General features: G+C 45.0%; 1 protein-coding gene across 2 annotated transcripts in view; it reads left to right on the top strand.

The window, feature by feature from the left end:
* Positions 1-16,096, top strand: part of LOC103125606 (A-kinase anchor protein 17B-like) — a 72,313-nt gene that overhangs the window by 21,222 nt on the left and 34,995 nt on the right. The window lies entirely within an intron of this gene.

Raw genomic sequence — 16,096 nt, forward strand, 5'->3', positions numbered from 1 at the left:
CCTAGTGCATTATAACCCGTATCTTCCAGTGAGTACACCACCACCCAGTCCCTTCAGTGGCTTGCTTTTAACTAGCAAAAGAGACAGTGTTGAGGTTACTTGAGTAGTGTGGGAATCTAAGAGCCCGAAGGGTACTGTGGTAGAGTGCACACTTTACCATGCACAAGGACCTAGGTTCAGTCTCCCATTCCCCACCTGCATGGGGAAAGCTTCATGGCTAGTGTAGTAATGTTGCCCATCTCCTTCTTGATTGCCCTCTCCCCTCACAATTGCTCTCTGTTTTTTTTTTTTTTTTTGCCTCCAGGGTTATCGCTGGGGCTCAGTGCTTGCAACATGAATCCACTGCTCCTGGAGGCTATTTTTTCCTTTTGTTGCCCTTGTTGTTTATTATTATTATTGTTATTGATGTCATTGTTGTTGGATAGGACAGAGAGAAATGGAGAGAGGAGGGGAAGACAGATAGTGGGAGAGAAAGACAGACACCTGCAGACCTGCTTCACTACTTGTGAAGCGACCCCCTCCCCCCCACAAGTGGGGAGCCGGGATCCTTAAGCCGGTCCTTGGAACTTTGCGCCATGTGCGCTTAACCTGCTGCGCTGCCGTCCGGCCCCTTGCTCTCTGTTCTGTCAAATGAAAGAAAGAGAGAGAGAGAGAGAAGAATGAAAAGAAAAAAAATGGCTACTGGATGCGGTGGATTTGTCATACTGGCACCAAGCCTCAGTAATAACCCTGGTGACAATAAAATACATACATGCAGTGGCCAGATGGTGGTACACCCAGGTAAACTTGCTCATGACCATGAGCAAAGACCCAGGTTCAAATCCTGCTCCCCACCTGCAGAGAGGATGTTTCAGGACCTATGTGAAACAGGTTTGTAGATGTCTCTCTTTCTCCCTCACTTCCTCTCTCCCCCTTCCCTCTCAGTTTCTATCTGTCCTTGCTAATAAAAGTAAAAGGGAAAAAAATGGCTGCCAGGCTCGGTGGATTAGCCGAGTAGGTACTGAGCCCCAGGGATGACTCTGGTAACAGTAAAAATAAATAAATAAACACAAAAATATGAACATACTTACATATTTAGCTCCCCCCTTGCTATCATTAAATGGCTACTTACTGGCCCACAGAATGAGATAAATGCATTTGTAGAGAAAATGGGCCGAAAATCTTTTCTCAGGTTAATTTCTTTTCTTTTTTTTTCTTCTTCTTTCTTTCTTTCTTTCTCTCTCTCTCTCTCTCTCTTTTTTTTTTTGTTGATGATTTTATTAGGGGAACAGTGGTTTACAGGACAGTTGTTGACACATGGGTACAGTGTCTTTTAAAAGAAGGATTTATTGTTATTTCTTTCTTTTAAAAAAATATTTATTTATTCCCTTTTGTTGCCCTTGTTGTTTTATTGTTGTAGTTATTGATGTCGTCGTTGCTGGCTAGGACAGAGAGAAATGGAGAGAGGAGGGGAAGACAGAGAGGGGGGAGAGAAAGACACCTGCAGACCTGCTTCACCACCTGTGAAATGACTCCCCTGCAGGTGGGGAGCCGGGGGCTTGAACCAGGATCCTTACGCTAGTCATTGCGTTTCGCACCATGTGTGCTTAACCCACTGCGCTACCGCCGGACTCCCTGTTATTTATTTCTTATGACAGAGGAGGGAGAGAGAGATAGGACCATAGCACTGCTCCACTCTGTCATAAGGTGGTTCCTGGGATCGAACCTGCGGTCTCTGGGGCCTCTGGCGTATAGGTTGGTGCTCTTAACAGGCTGAGGCATACTCAACCCTGGATACAGTTTCTCATCTCCCAGTGACAGGTATCTGCACACCATTCCTCCCACCCACCCTAGTCCCACTTCACCCTTGGGCACTGGGTACCTGGGGTCCCCCCGCCACCACCCCCCCAGCCCAGATTCCTTTGCTCTGCTGTAGTATACCCCACCCTGTGCTGGTGACTTCATTTCTTTTCTTTCTTTTTTATTGGGGGTGGTGGTGGTGGTGGTGGTTGCTGTTGTTGGTAGTGTCAGTGGTTTATAGTACACCTGTTGGCGTATGGATAAACTTTCTCATCTCCCCATGATAGGTATCTGCAAAGCACTCTCACCCATGCCTAGGTCTTTTTCCACCATCATGCACCACCAGGACCCTAGAGGTTCCCCCCACACACACACCCAACTCCCTCTCCCAACTCCCTCTCTCCCCCACCTCCCCAGAGTCCTTTGCTTTGGTGCAATACACCAAACCCAGTCCAAGTTCTACTTTGTATTTTCCCTTTTCTGTTCTTGTTTCTTAAGTTCTCCCCAGGAGTACAGTCATCCTGTATTCATCTTTCTCTTTCTGGCTTAGCTCACTTAGCATGATTCCTTCAAGTGACCTTATTTCTTTTCTTTTTTCCCTTTAGTGGAGGATTAACGTTTTCTAGTCGATAGTCAACACAGTAGTTTTTTACATGTATAACATTTCTCAGTTTTCCACATAACAAGACTTTATTTCGATTGTCCTCACAAACACTTCACCTTCAGCAGAAGGATACCTAGACTCTAGATGAAGGAGCATCAATGTGATTATTGAAAACAGGGAAAGGGCACGAGGAATTGAAGTTGCCTGAAGACTCGAATCCCCATGGACCCAGTTTCCTTCATTTCAAGATGAAGCCATTTTGCCAATATCTTTTTATTTTAATTTATTTATTTTTCCCTTTTGTTGCCCTTGTTGTCTTTTTATTATTGTTGTAGTTATTACTGTTGTTGTTATTGATGTTGTCATTGTTGGATAGGACAGAGAGAAATGGAGAGAGGAGGGGAAGACAGAGAGGGAGAGAAAGATAGATACCTGCAGACCTGTTTCACCACCTGTGAAGTGACTCCCCTGCAAGTGGGGAGCCGGGGGCTCAAACTAGGATCTCTTTGCCAGTCCCTGTGCTTTGCACCACATGTGCTTAACCCGCTGTGCCACTGACCAACTCCCCCTTTTTTAATTTTTTAAAAAAATTAAATTTATTTTTTGGATAGAGATAGAGAAATTGAGTTGGGGAGAGGATGATAGAGGGGAAGAGAGAAAGAGAGACACCTGCAGCACTGTTTCGCCACTTGTAAAGCTTCCCCCTGCAAGTTGGGATCAGGCAGGGGCTTGAACTTGGGTCCTTGTACATGGTAATGTGTGTGCTCAACTGGGTGCACCACTGTCTGGTGGCAAGAAGAAGCATTTCTACCATGGTGCCCCTCCCCTCTGACCCCCCACTGGTGGTAGAAGAGATTCTTTTTCAGTAGAGTCCTATTTCATGAAGGGATAGATTCGTCATTGTTTGGGTCTTTGGGCCTCCACAAGTCCCTTCCTTTCAATCGTAAGAGCCCTCCCTGTGAATGCTTTAGAACCACCTTGATTTGGAAAGTTGGTCATTGAAAGTGCCTGGCATTGACTACATTCCTGCCATTGCAACATCGAGTGCTTCTCATCTTAACGAGGTGACTTGCATTTTTTTTTTCAAGATCAAAATAGATGGTTAGCCTCCCTTCTTGAAATTGTTTGGGTTAATGGTGTGCCAGAACCTGTGGGCATTTGTCCATGACCTCTGTCAAGAGCAAGGGAACATTTCTGCTAGGATAAAACCCATTAGAATGGGCTTGGGGAGATAGCACAGTGCTTCTTGCAAAAGACTCTCAGGCTTCTGAATCCCAGCTTCAATCCCCAGCACCACCATAAGCCAGAGCTTAACAGTGCTCTGGGAAGAGCAAAAGTAAATAAGTAAATAGACAAGCAAAGCAACAAAGCCCATTGGGCTTTTGTACTCACCAGTAATTTGGAAATCATGGTGATTTGAGCCAAATACCTTTTGGCTATCCCACTAATGTAAAATCTGTTGGTCATGTTATATATAGTAGATACATTTTGCAAAAACAGTTAAGTAACTCTGCAGTTTAAGAGCCTTGAGAGGGGAGAGAGGAGGAGGAGGAAGAGGAAGAGAGAGAGAGGCAACACCAACTATTTTGAAAGGATATTCGTGGGTAGGGGGACACAGTATAGTGGTTCTGCAAAAAAAAAACTTTCATGCCTACAATTCCAAAGTCCCAGGTTTAATCTCTGGCATCACCGTAAGGCAAAGCTGAATAGTGCTCTGGTAAATAATAATAATAATAATAATAATAATAATTTTTAAAAAAGATAATATTCACTTGTGCAGGTCAATTGTTCTGTTTGTTCACTGTTTTTTTTTAAATGCCCCATTCAGGGAGCTGGGTGATGGTATCCCCAGTGATACCATTCACCAGGACCCAGGTTCAAGCCCCTGGTTACCACCCTGCAGGAGGGTGCTTCACAAGTGCTGAAGCGGTGCTGTAGATGCCTCTTTTCCTTTCTCTCCTTCCCTATCTACCCCTTCCCTCTCAATTTCTGTCTCTGTGAAAGAAAGAAAGAAAGAAAGAAAGAAAGAAAGAAAGAAGGGAGAGAGAGAGAGAGAGAGAGAAGGAAGGAAGGAAGAGGGAGAGAGGGAAGGAAGGAAGGAAGGAAGGAAGGGGGAGAGAGAGAGAGAGAAGGAAGGAAGGAAGAGGGAGAGAGAGAGAGAGAGAAGGAAGGAAGAGGGAGAGAGAGAGAGAGAAGGAAGGAAGAGGGAGAGAGAGAGAGAGAAGGAAGGAAGGAAGGAAGGAAGAGGGAGAGAGAGAGAGAAGGAAGGAAGGAAGAGGGAGAGAGAGAGAGAGAAGGAAGGAAGGAAGAGAGAGAGAGAGAGAAGGAAGGAAGGAAGGAAGGAAGGAAGAGGGAGAGAGAGAGAGAGAAGGAAGGAAGGAAGGAAGAGGGAGAGAGAGAGAGAGAAGGAAGGAAGGAAGGAAGAGGGAGAGAGAGAGAGAGAAGGAAGGAAGGAAGAGAGAGAGAGAGAGAGAAGGAAGGAAGGAAGAGGGAGAGAGAGAGAGAGAAGGAAGGAAGGAAGAGAGAGAGAGAGAGAGAAGGAAGGAAGGAAGGAAGGAAGGAAGGAAGGAAGGAAGGAAGGAAGGGGCTCCGGGAGTAGTGGATTCATTGTGCAGGTACCGAGCCCCAGCAGTAACCCTAGTGGCAAAAATAAATAATGATGATAATAATAATAATAATAATAATAATAATAATAATAATAATAATAAATCAAGCCCCATTCAAATGTCCTCACTAACATTCTGGTAGCAAATAGTTCTGAGTGAGAAAGTCAAAGACTTTACTGATTTTTTTTTTTTTTTTTTACCAGAGCACTGCTCAGCCTTGGCTTATGGTGGTGCAGGGGATTGAACCTGGGACCTTGGAGCCTCAGGCATGAGAGTCTCTTTGCAGAACCATTATGCTCTCTACTCCCGCCTGGCTTTATTGATTGTCTACTGCACTCTGGGAGAATGTCTCTCTACTCTGGCGTTCTGCTGTTCCTCAGTCAAGTTCAGCCCCTGGTATAGAGACAAGGGAGCCATGGGCAGATGATTTGAGAAGGCAGCCCACACTCTTTTTGAGATTTTTTTGTTTGTTTGATTTTGTTTTTCCCAGAAATGCTCTGGCCCGAGGAGCATGTAGAGTGCCCTATTTTGGGAAAGCTATGTACACAAGGGTCTGCTGGAATGCGCACTGGGTATAGATGCCTGAATAACAGCCATGCTTCAAGGCTGGAGGGGAGGAGAGCTCATTCTCTTAGACGAAGTGTCCGCAGCAGTGCCGCCTTTCACAGCAAGTGTCAAAGAAAGATAGGTGCTGTGGGGGAGGGGCGGTTGTCAAGATCACAGTTGAACCTAATAGGACAGAGGGCCAGTTACATATTTCCCCCCATTTTTTTTTAAATTTAATTATTTATTTATTTATTCCCTTTTTGTTGCCCTTGTTGTTTTATTGTTGTAGTTATTATTGATGTCGTTGTTGTTGGATAGGACAGAGAGAAATGGAGAGAGGAGGGGAAGACAGAGAGGGAGAGAAAGACAGACACCTGCAGACCTGCTTCACCGCCTGTGAAGGGACCTGCCTGCAGGTGGGGAACCGGGGGCTCGAACCGGGATCCTGATGCCGGTCCTTGAGCTTAGCGCCACCTGCGCTTAACCCGCTGTGCTACAGCCCGACTCCCATTTCCCCCCATTTTTATGTGACAGAGAAGAGAGAAATAGGGGAGGGGGCACCTGCAGCACTGCTTCACTGCTCGTAAAGCTCCCCCCCATCACAGGTGGGAGCTGGGGGGCTTGAACCTAGGTCCTTGGGCATGATGCATATGCGTTTTATGGTTTCAGGCGCACTATCCATATCTTTAACCCAACTGCGTTGACTTTTCTGCCTGGAGTGAGGCAGTGATTCATTTGCTATTATTATTTGTTCTACTTATTACCAGTGATCTATTTATTATCATTATATCATTATTTGATAGATAGTGGGAGGTAGAGGGAAGGGGAAGATGAGGGAGGGAGGGGGAGAGAGAGAGAGAGAGGGAGAGAGAGAGAGAGAGGGAGAGAGAGACTCCTGCAGATCTGTTTTACTACTCGTGAAGCTTCCCCTTACAGCTTGATGGAGACCAGGAGCTTGAACCTGGGGCCTGGTTGGTGCATGGTAACGTGCACTCTACCAAGTGCATCACCTCCAGCCCCAGTTAAGTGTTTTAATTAATATCCACCTTTTTTCTTTTTTTAAAAAAAATATTTTATTTATTAATTAATGAGAAAGATAGGAGGAGAGAGAGAAAGAACCAGACATCACTCTGGTACATGTGCTGCCAGGGATTGAACTCAGGACCTCACGCTTGAGAGTCCAATGCTTTATCCACTGTTCTACCTCCCGGACCACTAATATCCAGCTTTTTGATAACTTATGGGGCTCTTAATTATGGCATTCCTGAATATCAAGCTTTGTTGACTAAAGTAACCTGTGCATATGACAGATAGGGACATGAAAAGATGTTGGGAAAACTATGAAAGAACTCAAGCCTTACTGACAGTTGAAGGAATTTTATGTCATAGCATAAGAACTTGATCTCAGGAATTCCACCTATTTAGATAGGTCTATTTTTGTTATATAAAAATATCCGGAAGACATAACTATATCTAGTAAATAATATATTTAAATAGGTTCCCTTTAGTTGATTTTTTAAATATCATTCTCTCTTTTTTTGATTTTTTTTATTAGTAACCAGAGAAATTGAGAGGGGAGGGTGAGGGAGAGGGGGGAAAGAGAGACACCTGCAGCTCTGTTTCACCACTCCTGAAGCTGCAGATGGGAACCCGGAACTTGAACCTGGGTCCTTGCAGCTGAAACATGTGCGTTCTGCTAGATGTGCGACCACCCAGCCCTGGTTTAGTTGATTTTAAAAACAGGATTAAGGGGGACTCAGGCAGTAGTGCAGCGGGTTAAGTGCAGGTGGCACAAATTGCAAAAACCAGCGTAAGGATCCCGGTTCGAGCCCCCCAGCTCCCCAACTGCAGGGGAGTCACTTTACAGGTGGTAAAGCAGGTCTGTAGGTGTCTGTCCTTCTCTTCCCCTCTCTGTCTTCCCCTCCTCTCTCCATTTCTCTCTGTCCTTTATAGTTACAACAACAATAATAAACAAGGACAACAAAAAGGATAATAAATAAATGTGAAAAAAATTAAAACAAACAACCAAAACAAAAACAGGATTAAGGGGCCAGAAGGTGGTGCATCAAATTGAGTGCACATGTTGTAATATTCAAGCCCCCGGTCACTACCTTCAGGGGGGAAGATACATAAGCAGTGAAGCAGGGCTAAAGCATCTCTTCCTCTCTCTCTCTGTCTCTCTCTCTCTCTCCCTCCCTCTCTCCCTCCTTCCCTCCCCTCACAAATTTTCTCTGTCTTTGTCAAACAGGAGAGAGAAAAAAAAAAGGAAAAAATGGCCTCCAGTAGTGGTAGATTCATTTTGCAGGCACTGAGCCCCAGCGATAACGCTGGCGGCAATTTAAAAATATTTAGAAGTACATGTTTTGTTAACATGAATAAAAACAGAAGCCATAAAAACAAACAACTACAGGCGCCCAGCAGTGGCACACCTGCTTGAGCACACACATTACTATACACAAAGGTCTGGCAGGGAGAAGCCTCACTAGTGGTGAAGCAGGTCTGCAGGTGTCTGTCTTTCTCTCTCCCTCTCTGTCTTCCCCTCCTCTCTCATTTTCTCTCTGTACCATCAAACCAAAATAGAAATGAAAAAAAAAAAAAAAAAGAAAGGCAAGAAAAGGAAGGAAGGAAGGAAGGAAGGAAACAATGGCTGCCAGGAGCTATGGATTTGTAGTGCCAGCACTGAGCCCCATAGAGAACCCTGGTGGCAATAAAAAATAAGAAAAGAAAAGCCAGTAAAAGCTAAGAAAAAGAGGAAGAGGAAGAGGAGAAGGAAGAGGTGAAGGAGGAGGAGAAGAAGAAGCAGAAGAAGAACAAGAAAAAGGAGGAGGAAAACAAGAAGAAGAAGAAGAAGAAGCATCAGTAGCAGCTATAAGAAACCTGCAGGTGGGGGCTCTGGCGGTACAACGGGTTAAGCGCACATGGCTCAAAGCACAAGGATCGGCATAACGATCCCGGTTTGAGCCCCCGGCTCCCCACCTGCAGGGGAGTCACTTCACAGGCGGTGAAGCAGGTCTACAGGTGTCTATCTTTCTCTCCCCTTCTCTGCCCTCCCCTCCTCTCTCCATTTCTCTCCATCCTATCTAACAATGATGACATCAATAACAACAATAATCACCACCACCACAACAACGATAAAACAACAAAGGCAACAAAAGGGGGAAAATAGCCTTCACAGCAGTGGGTTCATAGTGCAATCACTGAAGCAATAACCCTGGAGGCAAAAAAAAAAAAAAAGAAAGAAAGAAAAGAAACCTGCAGGTGAAGGGCCATCCTTTATTCCTATCCTCCCAGTCTATTTCCCAGGGAGAAAACGGTGTTCACAATATGCATATCTTTGCAGATGAGAGAGAGAGAGAGAGAGAGAGAGAGAGAGAGAGAGAGAGAGCCAGAACATTGCTCAGCTCTGGGTTATGGTGCTGCTGGGACCTCAGAGCCTCAGGCATGAAAATCTCTTGCAGAACCCTTATGCTGTCTCCCCAGATCCCCATTTTGCTTTATTTAAAAACACCGCATGGGGGCCAGGCAATGGCATACCTGGTGGAGTACACACATTACCATGTGTAAGGATCAGGGGGTTCAAGTTCCCAGTCTCTGCCTGTAGGTGGGAGCTTCATGAGCAGTGAAGCAGATCTGCAGGTACCAGTCTCTCTCTCTCTCCTCCTCTCCCTTCCTCCCCCTACCTCCCACTATCTACCAAATAATGATAATAAATAGATCACTAGTAATAAATAGAACAAATAATAATAATAATGAATCACTGCCTTACTCCAGGCAGAAAAGTCAACTCAACTGGATTAAAGATATGGATAGTGCACCTGAAACCATAAAATGCATATTCATCATGCTCAAGGACCTAGGTTCAAGCCCCCCAGCTCCCACCTGTGATGGGGGGAAGCTTCATGAGTAGTGAAGCATTGCTACAGGTGTCTCTCTGTCTCCCTCCCTATTTCCCCATCCCCTCTCAATTTCTCTGTCTTATAAAATAAAATAGAAAGAAAGAAAAAAAGGAAAACCATGGCTGATGAGAACGGTTGATTCGTAGTGCTGGTACTGAGTCCCAGAGATGACCTTGGTGGCAGTAATATATATATCCTGCACATCTTTCCAAGCTAGTCAGTACAAATCTCCTTCCCTTCCTCCCTCCCTCTCGTCCTGCCTTCCTCCTCCTTCTCATCCTCCTTCCCTTTCTTCTCTTCCAGCAATCTCCTCTTGTTTCATTCATTGTCGGTTTCAGGCCTGAAGCCTCCTTAATGGAAAAACAGAGCTACATAGATGAATAATCATGTGCTTCAGAGCCACACACTGTTTAGTCCATTTGTAGTGACTTGACAGCAGTTGCCAATGCTGTTGCTGTAGCAATGAAGCCATGCCATGTGTCAAAAACTGTCATTGTGCATACCAGCCCGTGTGTGTGTGTGTGTGTGTGTGTGTGTGTGTGTGTGTGTGTGTGTGTGTGTGTGTGTTGCCACCAGTGTTATTGCTGGGACTCAGTGCCTGCCTGATGCCATCTATCCTGGCTTCTTTGCTTTCTTCTATACAGAGGGAGAGAGAGAGAGGCAAAGAGAGAGAGACTGACAGACAGACAGACAGACAGACATGGCAGGACCACTCCACTGCTGGTGAAGCTTCTCCCCTGCAGGAGCCTACATATATAGGCCAGGAGCTCGAACCCAGGTCCTCACGGGTGGTAATGTTGCATGAGTCACCTGCAGCATCTTTCCCCCTCAATATTTTTTCTTTTTCTTTTATTATATTTTATTTTTGTTTATTGCTACCAGAGACATATCACTGGGTTTTGGTGCCTGCATGATGAATCCACCACCCCTGGGAATTCTTTCTTTCTTTTGTTCTCTCTCACACTCGCTTTAAAAAAAAACAAACTTTTTAAATAATTATTTATTTATTATTATTGGATGGAGACAGGGAGAAATTGAGAGTGGAGGGAGATAGAGAGCAGGAGAGAGACAGAGAGGCACCTACCACCTTACTTTGCCATTCATGAGCTTTTCCCCTGCAGGTGGAGACCAGGGGCTTGAACCCAGGTCCTTGAACACTGTAATGTGTGTACTTATCCAGGTGTGCCACTGCCTGGTCCTTCCTTCCTTTTTTTTTTTCCTCCCTCCCTCCCTCCCTTCCTTCCTACCCCTCCTCTCTTCCTCTTTCTTTCTTTCTTTCTTTCTTTCTTTCTTTCTTTCTTTCCTTCCTTCCTTCCTTCCTTCCTTCCTTCCTTCCTTCCTTCCTTCCTTCCTTCCTTCCTTCTTTCTTTCTTTCTTTCTTTCTTTCTTTCTTTCTTTCTTTCTTTCTTTCTTGATAGAAATTGAGGGGGAGTGAGAAATAGGGAGGGGAAAAAAGAGACACCAGCACTGCTTCAACACTCATGAAGCTTCTCCCGTGCAGGTGGGGACCAGGGCTTCAAACCTGGATCCTTATATATGTGCATCCTACCAAGTACACCCTACCAAGTGCACCACTGCCTTCCCTTCTCATCATATATATATGGGACAAAATAATTATAGGGCACTGGTCAGTTCTGGTTTATGATGGTATGGGGGATCGAACCTGGGACTTTGGAGCCTCAGGCATGAGAGTCACTTTGCATAACCATTATGCTGTCTACCCCTGCCCTCTCAATATTTTTTTTTTATTTCTTTACTGAGGGGTGAATGGTTTACAGTTGGCAGTAAAATACAGTCGTTTGTACATGTGTAACATGTCTCAGTTTTCCACATAAGAATTCAACCCCCACTAGGTCCTCTTCTGACACCATGTCCCAGGACCTAAACCCCCCCACACACCAGTCCACCAACTCCAGTCCAAGTTCTGCTTAGTGTTTTCCCTTCTGATTTTGTTTTCAACTTTTGTCTATGAGTGAGATCATCCCATATTCATCCTTCTGTTTATGACTTATCTCACTTCACATGATTCCTTCAAGCTCCATCCAAGACGGGCTGAAAATGGTGAAATCACCATTTTTAATAGTGAGTAGTATTCCATTGTGTATATAGACCACAACTTACTCAGCTACTCATCTGTTGTTGGACACCTGGGTTGCTTCCAGCTTTTGACTATTATAAATTGTGCTGCTATGAACATAGGTATCCACAGATATTTTTGGATGGGTGTGTTTGGTTTCTTAGGATATATCCCCAGGAGAGGAATTGCAGGATCATAGGGTAGGTCCACTTCTAGCCTTCTGGGAGCACAATATTTTTTAAAACTGTGATTGCAAGATTTCTTCTTTGCTCTGGGAGAATATATCAAGATGAAGTATGGAAAAAAAAGACAAAATCTGTATAAGTATTTGATTTTTTTCCCCTCCGGATCATTCTATTGGGGGTAATGGTTTACAGTCCAATTGTTGACACTGGGATACAGCTTCTCATCTCACTATGATAGGTGTCTGCAAATCATTCTCACCCCCAAATTTGGTCCTTTTCCACCATTGTGCACCAGGAGCCCAATGCTCTTAGCTTTTAATTTTAAGATCTAGCATCTGTGGTCAGTAGGGAAAGAACTGAGAGCAGGGGAGAGCGGAATAGCTCACTAGGATTGCGTGCTGCTTTGCCATGTGTGCAGCCCAGGTTCGAGCCCTGCCCCTACCACACTGGAGGAAGCTTCAGTGCTGTGGTCTCTTTCACTAAACAAACAAACAAACAAGAATAGACATATACTGTATTGTTGAGGGACAGGAATTCAAGTTGAGGATTTTCAAGAAGGCCTGTGTTTTTTTTCTTTCTTTTAATTTATTTATTTTCCCTTTTGTTGCCCTTGTTTTTTTTATTATTGTTGTAGTCATTGTTGTTGTAATTGATAGTGTCGTTGTCAGATAGGACAGAGAGAAATAGAGAGAGGAGGGGAAGACAGAGAAGGGGAGAGAAAGATAGACAGCTACAGACTTGCTTCGCCATTTGTGAAGCGACTCCCATGCAGGTGGGGAGATGGGGGCTCAAACCGGGATCCTTACACTGGTCCTTGCACTTTGCGCCACATGCGCTTAACCTGCTGCACTACCGCCCGACCCCCTTTCTTTCTTTCTTACTCTTTCTTTCTTCCTTCCTTTCTTTCTTTCTTTCTTTCTTTCTTTTTTTTTTTTTTTTTTTTAAGAACACTTGGGGCCTCTTGGGGAAGTCAAAAGTGAACTTACATCACACGACCCCCTCCTCAGACTGGGTGTGGAGTCCTTCACCTGGACGAGGTCACGGCCAAACCAACCTGATGAGGTCTGCAGGTGTGTTTACTCGACACACATTTTTCAGGCTCTGCAATTACTGTGATTTAGTTCCAGCACCTGAAGATCAGATTTCTCGAGTCTCCGATGGCCCTTGAACCCCTAGTGGGCTGGAGCTGAGGAGCCATGTCCCTGTGGATGGAGCACTGTCCCCAGGTGCTGCTTCAGTTCTCCCAGTTCACAGTGACATTTTATTTTATTTTATTTTATTATTTTATTTTGCCTCCATGGTTATCGCTGGGGCGCTGTGCCTGCACTACAAATCCACTACTCCTGGAGGCCGTTTTTTCTTTTTTGTTACCCTCATTGTTGTTGTTGTTATTGTTGCCATTGCTGTTGTTGTTGGATAGGACAGAGAGAAGTCGAGAGAGGAGGGGAAGACAGAGAAAGGGAGAGAAAGGCACCTGCAGACCTGCTTCACTGCCTGTGAAGTAACCCCCCCAAGTAGGTGGGGAGCCAGGGGCTTGAACCGGGCTCCTTATGCCAGTCCTTGTGCTTCTTGCCATGTGCGCTTAACCCCCCTGACTTTTTTTTTTTTTTTTTGCCATGAGGGTTTATTGCTGGGGCTTCGTGCTTGCAAGATGAGTCCTTTACTCCTGGCAGGTATTTTTTCCATTCTTTTCCCCTTTCTGTGACAGGTCAGAGAGAAATTGAGAGGGGGAGGTGGGAGAGAGGGAGACACACCTGCAGTACTTGTTTCACCACTTTTGGGGCTTCCCCCTGCGGCTGGGGAATGGGGACTCAAACCTGGGTGTTTGCACAGGGTAATCTGTGTGCTCAATCAGGAGGGCCACCGCCCAGACCCCCTCCCATCTTTCTGCCTGATGTTGTCACTTGCAGGAGTTATTTTGAGTTGTGGCCTCTGAAACAGAATTGCCTGCTTGTTGCATGTTACCACACGCAAGAACCTGGGTTCAGGCCCCCAGTTCCTTCCTGCGAGGTGGTGGTGGGGGACCTCCAGGGGTGTGGAGTAGTGCTACAGGTGTCTTTCTGTTTCCCTCTCTGTCTCCCCCTCCCTCTCAGTTTATTCCTGTCTATATCAGAAAAGAAAGAAAAGGGGGAAAATTGACCACTGGGATCAATGAAGTCTTTGCGCAGGCCCTGAGCCCCAGTGATAACCCTGGTGGGGAACAAAATTATTTTTCGAAAAAAGGAAAGAGCAGTCCGGGAGGTGGTGCAGTGGTAAAGCACTGGATTCTCAAGCATGAGGTCCCGAGTTCAATCCTCAGCAGCACACGTACCAGAGTGATGTTTGGCCTTTCTCTCTCCTCCTGTCATTCTCATGAATAAATAAATAAATTCTATTTAAAAAAAGGAAAAGAAAAAAAGAAAAGAACTGACTGCTTGCTTTTTGCTGCAGCCAGAAGTGATGACATTTTCCCCAAAAAAACCTGTCAAACATACAGTACATTCAAATGCCCCCAAACTGTCTTTGATACAATTTTCTCTGGCATCAATAAGAGCCACTATCCCACTTCAGGAAGGCAGAGTGAGTGAAAAAAATAGACACGACTCTGATTGTGTCTCGCCCTTGAGAAGCATTGGGGGCAGGTTCATTGCATCTCAGAAACAGCGAAGGATTTTGGTGGGCTTTGTGAAGTTGATCTCTAGTAGAAGAAATCGAAGTTGTAGTTGATCCACAAGTTTGAGATTATTCTTGTCCCATTGATTTATACCATCGTACATGTGTGTACATGTGTATGTCCCACTCACGTGTGTGTGTATGTGTGTGTGTGTGTGTGTGTGTGTGTGTGTGTGTGTGTGTAAAACACACTCCACCTGCCACGGCAGTTCCTGTGAGAAAGTGAAGTTTTGAGGCTGAGCAGTAGTACACGTGGTAGAGTGCACATGTCACCACGTTTGAGAACCCAGGTTCAAGCCCCCAGTCCCCACCTGCAGAGGGAAAGCTTCATGAGGGGTAGAGCAGTGCTCGAAGTGTCTTTCTTTCTCTGTATCTGTCTCTGTCTCCCACTTTCTCTCTCTGCCCTCTGTTTCTCTCTCTGGCTCTATCAGGAAAAGACAGAGACCACCAGAAGCAGTAGAGTCATCATGCAGGCAATAACCCTGATGACAGGGAGAAAGAGAGTGGGGAGGGGGAGAGAAGTTGAAATAAATTCCCCTTTATATTTAATGAGTGACTAAAACACAGCTCTTAATAGTTTAAGTCAGTTAAGATGTTATTATTATTGTTACTATTTTTCACCAGGGTTATCATTGGGGCTCATTGTCAGTTGGGGTCCCCCATTCCCAGCAGTCATTTTTCCCCTTTCTTCTCCTTTTCCTTTTTTTTTTTTTTTGATAAAGGTGAGAAAGAGAAGAGAGACACCCGCAGCACTACTCCATCACCCATGAAGCTTCCTCTTTACAGATGGGGACTGGGGGCTTTGAACCTAAATCCTTGTGCTTGGTAACATGTGTGCTGTATCTGGTGTGCCACCACCTTGCCCCAGATATTCTGTTTCATTGAAATAGTTATGCATGGGGCCAGGCAGTGGCTACCTGGTTGAGTGCACACACTACCATGCACGAGGCCCCAGGTTCAAGCCCCCCAGTCACCACCTGCAGGGGGGAAAAGCTTCATATGTGGTCTGCAGGTGTCTCTCTTTCCATCTCTACCTCCCCTCTCAGTTTCTCTATTCAAAATTAATAACTAAAATTAAAAAAAATTTAAAGGAGCTACTGTGTAAAAGAGTTATGGGGGAGTCAGGTGGTAGCGCAGTGGGTTAAGCGCATGTGGCACAACATGCAAGGACCGGTGTGAGAATCCCAGTTCGAGCCCCTGGCTCCCCACCTGTAGGGGAGTCGCTTCACAAGCAGTGAAGCAGGTCTGTGGGTGTCTGTCTTTCTCTCCCTCTCTGTCTTCCCCTCCTCTCTCCATTTCTCTCTGTCCTATCCAACACAACGACATCAATAACAACAACAGTAACTACAACAATAAAAAATAAAAAAGAGTTATGGAACGATTTCTGAACTTCCTTCTTCTGTATACCTAGCTTTGGCAGAATTATATCCTGAACAACACTGCAAGAAGCAGTTTTGACCATGTTTTCTTTCTCACTGTTATTTCCCTGGGGTAAGTTTCTAGAGCAGGTTCCTGGCTCAAAGAGGGTGAGTTGATTTTTGTTCCATGGGTTGGGTTGCTCTGCCAAATTAGTCCAGAAAATGCTGGCATTAATTTACACTTTCCGTAGCAAAGTATCAATGTGCCTGTCTAATTATTATTATTATTATTATTATTATTATTATTATTATTATTATTATTTCTTACTGAAGTCTCCCAGGGTTGGATATTTATTTGTTTGTTTTGGTCATCCCCAAGGCTTCTGTGATAGA

The sequence above is a fragment of the Erinaceus europaeus genome, chromosome X, assembly GCF_950295315.1.
Source record: "Erinaceus europaeus chromosome X, mEriEur2.1, whole genome shotgun sequence".
Classification (NCBI taxonomy): Eukaryota; Metazoa; Chordata; class Mammalia; order Eulipotyphla; family Erinaceidae; genus Erinaceus; species Erinaceus europaeus.